Below are 5,592 nucleotides of genomic sequence, written 5' to 3'. Positions count from 1 at the left end.
GACAGATTAGTTTGGTGGCTCGGTATTAGAGGCGCAGCCCCTTACGGTTACCATGACTGCGAGAAGCTGTCAAATGCAGGTTGTAATTCAAAACTTCATTGGTAAATGCACTCTTTGCAGTTAACAAAACTTAGAAAGAACTGATTACGGCCAGTTTCTGCAACTTTTATTATATTTGCAAGTGCATGCCCTGTCTGTGCCTCAGAAGAAGATGGCGTCAGTATATGCAAAGATATTCAAGAAGCACTGTACAATTGCATTGAGTAGAAAACTCGGAATAAATCATTTCTCTACGTTTTGTGCACTTATCAATACTCGTCAAAGTCATGCTGTTTCATGTACTGTTTTTATTAGTACTACCTAAAGTAACACATTTATATTCCAATTTCCCAATTAAACTGAAACCAAATAACACGCGGGTTAATACGGCACTCAATTAGTCACCAATGTCATATTCAATTCCGAAGCCGGCAATTGATGTTATAGGAAAGAGTTTATACATCCGCATCTTCGAACGTGAAGTGGTCTTCGCAGAGGTCGGCAGCATACAGTGGAACAGCGAACCCGCGGATGTCTTCGAACTGTTAGAGGCAGTGCACCGGCTCCAAGTCTTGGACATCTTTCGACACCCACAGCGTGAACTCTGCGTATAGCATAATTAACGTGATTTACCTTTTCTTCAAGAGCAGTCATAGCTCTCACTGTGATCACACGCTACGTGGCACACTCGCGTGGTTTCAAATTAACCCACTATCCGCCCTCTTTTTTTGCAGAAGAAAATCATGTGCTGCACCTTGAGGAAGGACGACATTTGTGTTTACGTCGGCCTCCTTTTAACATTTACCCTCACAGCTAGTTATCGGTGCTCTACTTGTTCCAATATAACTTATTTTTCCCGCAAGGGCGGAAAATGTTTTAACTGTTTAATGCCCAATCGATTCAGGACAAATTCCCCTTGTTCTTGGACACAAGGAGACGCCCATGTAGTGAAGGGACGATGTTTACCCACAGTCTACAACAGGCACACAAATAGAAATACCACCTCTTTCCTATAAATGTAACGGCTTGGAGAACCTTTCGTCTGCTGCCTGCACAGAGTGGGTAGAAACAAATGTGCGCCAATATATACGTTTGGCCTCACCTTTTGTGAAGTCTGACAGTGGCATTTATGAAGTCACTAGACTGGAAAGGTGGTGCAGAAATAAACGATCTAAAACGACACCCGTAATAAAGCGGTCAAGAAGCACTCAAGTGCGATACGTGATAACCTATATTTGACGAGCATGTACTCGAGTTTTAGGATTAAAATGACGCCCAAAGTGGGTGAAAAAACTGCCTTCTTTCTATATTTCATGGGTCCCTGTAAATGTGTCTCGCTGGCACCTCCTTGCGTTTTTTTTTAATTTTTTTCACTTACCGCAGAGCCAAGTATGCAAGCTCCTTCCCAAGGAGTATGAAGTCATACTTATTTACTTCACATAATGTACCCACAGAAATAACCTCTGAGCAACAGTGGTACTTTATTTCCACAGAATAAGCAGCCAACTGGAAATCATACGAGAACATTCGAGCAGAGGTTCCCTGGAAGCCCATTTTCTAGAAGAGCTTTTAAAGAAAAGTGTAGTTTGCCTAGAAATGATGTCTTAAAAGTGTATGTTTATTTGCTAGCCTTACATCGAATAATATCGAAGATTAGGTGAGTAAAACAGCGAATAAAAAAATGTAGGAAAGGCTTCAAAAGTAAAACCTTCCTTAGGTGCGAAATATTAAGGCGGAAATAAAAAATACTGCCTTGGGAAAAGAAGCTACACAGACTGAAAACTAACTCACGCAGTGTTCGCGGCCCTTGATTTAGTTGTGTTGGCTTAATAAGGTGACTTTTTGCGATTGGATACTTCAGCTCAAACAAAAGAATTCAATACTTGGCGTTCTTCACTCTTTGAGCACTCAGAGGCACAATGCCGGATAGCACGCTATCAGTTTTCTTCTCCGCCGCCCTTCATCTTCAACCAGCGTGTTAGTATACGGCTCTTGGCGTGCAGCCGATGTCGCAAATGTATTCGCACAGTCTCCTGAAGTCGAATCACGTCCAAAGGCAGACAGCTTGATTCAGTGATCGTACCTAGGCACGACGACCCTTTGGGGATGCCGAGGCAGATGCGGAGGCAATTGTTTGTGGCCGCATCTAGCTGCTTTCTGATTGTGGGCGGGAGCTTCTGAAGGACCGACATTCTGTAACGCAATAAACCGTCGACATAGGCTCTGCGGAGCATTACCATTGAGCGACAGTCACTGACCAAGGGACTGCCGGCGAGATAGCCAAATAGTTTTGAGATGGCGGTGATTCTTGTAGTGAGTTTCTTCACTTAGAGACCAAACGAACGATTCCGTTCTATTAAGATTCCGAGGAAAAAATGGGTTCGCACATATTCCAGGGTGCGGCCACCGAGAACCAGTGGATAGCGTTTCGTACGCTTGCGAGTGAAAGCAATGGCGACACTTTTCTCAGAAGATAGGTGGAGCCCTCTCGGTGAAAGGTACGCAGATATTTTTGCGAGAGCTTCTGCAGCCTTTGCTTCGTGGTACGGCGCCATCGCGACGCACTCCAGATGCAGATATAGTCCGTATAAAGTGTGACGTCGACACCAGGTGGGAGTATACTGTTTAGGTAGATAAGAGTAATGTTAAATAGCAGAAGTGTCAAGACAGCCCCTTGAGGTACTCTTTTTTCTATAGTATAGTAGGAAGTTGGGCAGTCCGGCGTGTACATGAAAAGTTGTCGCCCTTGCGGGTAACTTGAAATACAACAGTGAAGTTTTCCACCACACCCAAGAGCAGCAAGGGATGCCACAATGGCATCATGAAAAACTGAATCTAATGCCGATTTAATGGCTAAAAACACGGCAATAGGAACATATCTATTATGTTTTTCTTCTTCCAGAGATGAAACTAGAGCAATCACATTGTCAATGGCTGCTCTATTTTCGCGAAAGCCATACATCTGAGGCGGGTAGAGGCTTTTGCTCTCACTATACCATTCCACTCTTCTGAATAACATTTTCGGCGTAATTTTGCTGACACAGCTCAGCAAAGCTGCTGGTGAGAAAGAGTCACTAGTCGTTGGTGGTTTACCGGGTTTTAGGATGGCCACTAGCTTAGCTAGGTTCCATTGGAGAGGTACTGTGCGCGAGAGCCAGAATAAATTATAATATTCTAGGAGACGCAATCGAGAGTGATGGGACAAGTGAGAAATGGCCTCGTAAGTTATTTCGTCTTTACCCGGTGGAGAACGTTTGTTCGCACGAGAAATTGCGGCGTTGAGTTCGTATATGAAAAAAGTAAGGTCGATGGCGGGGCAAGCCGCAAGCGGTACTTCGGAGGGGGCACTTGTGGGGCGCTTTGGCGTACTGATCTTGAAGACAGTAACATACAATACTCTTCAGCCGCCTCTTTCAAAGAAATGTGGTCGTACAATAATAGCGCGCGGAATGGGTGCAGCTGCTGAATATCGCTGCGCTTTCTCTTAAAAACGAGCCAAATTCGCAATAGAGGCTGGTGAACGTCCAGTTTTAAACAGAAGTCCCGCCATCTCTGTCTGCTCAGCTTTTCCAAGTGGCATCTTACCTGCTTCCGCATTCTTGGAGCCTCTCGAACGCCTTCTGATTTCATTGTGCATTGTGCCTTACGTCCCCAGAACTAGCTCCAGAAGGGATTTATGAATTTTTGGTCGGTAACGGTTCTTGGACTATTCCCGCATAGGACGGTTTTTGGAGATGCACTTTGATTTGGTAGGTCATGCGTCGATTGCATTGCACTGGTAAAGACTAGATCGAGGTTCGGCGGACGTTCACGTAGGCTTGAAACTTTGCCCTGAATTCGCTCTACATTGCGAGGAAGAGTTGCGGCCTCTTTTTTTGGACAAGCTCCTTGCGACGCAGGATGCGGCCTGCCACAGTTTACGCACTGAGGTTGGGCCCATGAGATGCAGTCTTTATATGAGTGAGACCTCTAACAGATCTTACAGCGTACTGGTCCTCTGCAATTTTTCGCAATATGGCTATGCCTCTGAAATTTGAAACACTAGGTTGCTGTACTCATGTATTCTGTTATGGGGATTTTGCAGAAGCGAAGGAACACTCATGTAGGTAGTGGCGTGCCAGACCTAAACTCTAAAATGGTGGATCGCCGGCGAGGTTCACCATTGACGTTGTCCTCGGTACGTGAGTAGGAAACTTGCCTGCGAGCAGATAGCACGGTGGATGAAGTTCGAGTTCCGCAGTCATACTTGGCGACCTACGGGGAATTCCAGGCCTCCCTCTAGAATGGAGGGGTGAGAACAGAAAGGAGAGGTAAGATAGAACACATCAGGTGCAGTTGTTTTAAAAGAACAGCCTACAAACGAAAATCAAGAACAACAACAAAGATCGATTCAACAAGAAGTTTTGTGAATGGCCGCTTTAAAGAAAGTGGCATCAACGATGGCAGCGGTGGCGGGAGGGAGGTGGTTTCATTCTACATTGGTTTTTCTTATTTTGGTAAACTCAAACACTCTACTTAATTCTCATTGCACTCGTGGCTATTTCATGGGCCATTTCACCGCTACAGACGCGCTTGCGGTGACTTTGTTACTCAGCCGCAGTTACTACGTTTCGCAGCGTGCAATAAAGAGTGCATATTATGCCTCTCTCTGACGATGCAGATGAAATGTACAAGGCTAACTCTTCAGAAATAATTCTCATTATCTCTTGTTACATGTGATGAAAAGCACTGTTCAGAAATCTCAAGGCACTGCTCGTCAGTGGCCAACGGGTGCCCTTCAGTTCATCGGCACAAGTTGGTCTTCCCGTCGCAACTGCAAACGGATGTGTACAGTTCAGCCACACCAGTAACTTTGGTTTTTATGCCTCATTCGTGCAAAACAATATTTGAAATGTCCTGCTGACGTCATCATACGTTTCGCACCACTACTGCTCACATTGGGGAATTTTTTATGTTTTGCTTTAGCAGCCCTGGGGTGCAGGTCATGCCGCTACATTCAGGTTTTTTTTTCACTTCAGTATTTAAAAGCCCGCGATTTTTGCCCGTACAGACACCATCAATTTTGCTTTTTACCCGCACGTCTTCAACATTTTTTTAACCGTAAACTAGATAGTTTTGACTGTTTTGAAATTGCAAAATGTTTACCTTGAGAGCATCTTGAACGTCACGTCCTGGCCTGTCTGACCCGCTAGCAGCTCCCAAAGCAATAGCGCCGCAGAGCAACAGGAACAATGTGATGGGCAGGTACTTCAGCAGATGCATAATGAGTTGCGTTTCTGGCGTTCTGCTGTCGGCCGCAAAGTCTGACTCAGGATGGGCTGCGCACGCCATATATATAATAAATTTCAGTCCCAATTAAAGGGATTTCTTTGTTTCGTAAGCAGGTGACTAGTTTGTCACTAAATTTCAGATAGCCAACAAAAAAGCGTAGGAATGACATTGTGCGCGTGTAGAAGGTCAGGGAAATAGCGTATCATTGCTATCAAGGTTGATAACACGTGTTTGCTCACATTCCAAGTTGGACAGCTAAAGGGCAAATTGACTATGTTGCAT

General features: G+C 44.9%; 1 long non-coding RNA gene across 1 annotated transcript; it reads right to left on the bottom strand.

The window, feature by feature from the left end:
• Positions 1–329: 329 nt before the first annotated feature.
• LOC144147177 (uncharacterized) lies at positions 330–5,356 on the bottom strand. The gene is made up of 3 exons (XR_013317843.1): positions 5,185–5,356; positions 4,238–4,317; positions 330–643 (listed from the first exon to the last, which is right to left on the bottom strand). It is a non-coding gene; the product is annotated as an uncharacterized LOC144147177 (long non-coding RNA).
• Positions 5,357–5,592: the final 236 nt, after the last annotated feature.

The sequence above is a fragment of the Haemaphysalis longicornis genome, unplaced genomic scaffold (genome assembly GCF_048455015.1).
Source record: "Haemaphysalis longicornis isolate Haplotype H1 unplaced genomic scaffold, Haemaphysalis longicornis Haplotype H1 scaffold_7, whole genome shotgun sequence".
NCBI classification, from domain to species: domain Eukaryota; kingdom Metazoa; phylum Arthropoda; class Arachnida; order Ixodida; family Ixodidae; genus Haemaphysalis; species Haemaphysalis longicornis.
The sequence above is the reverse complement of the archived record's forward strand: the minus strand, read 5'-3'. Positions and strand labels throughout refer to the sequence as shown.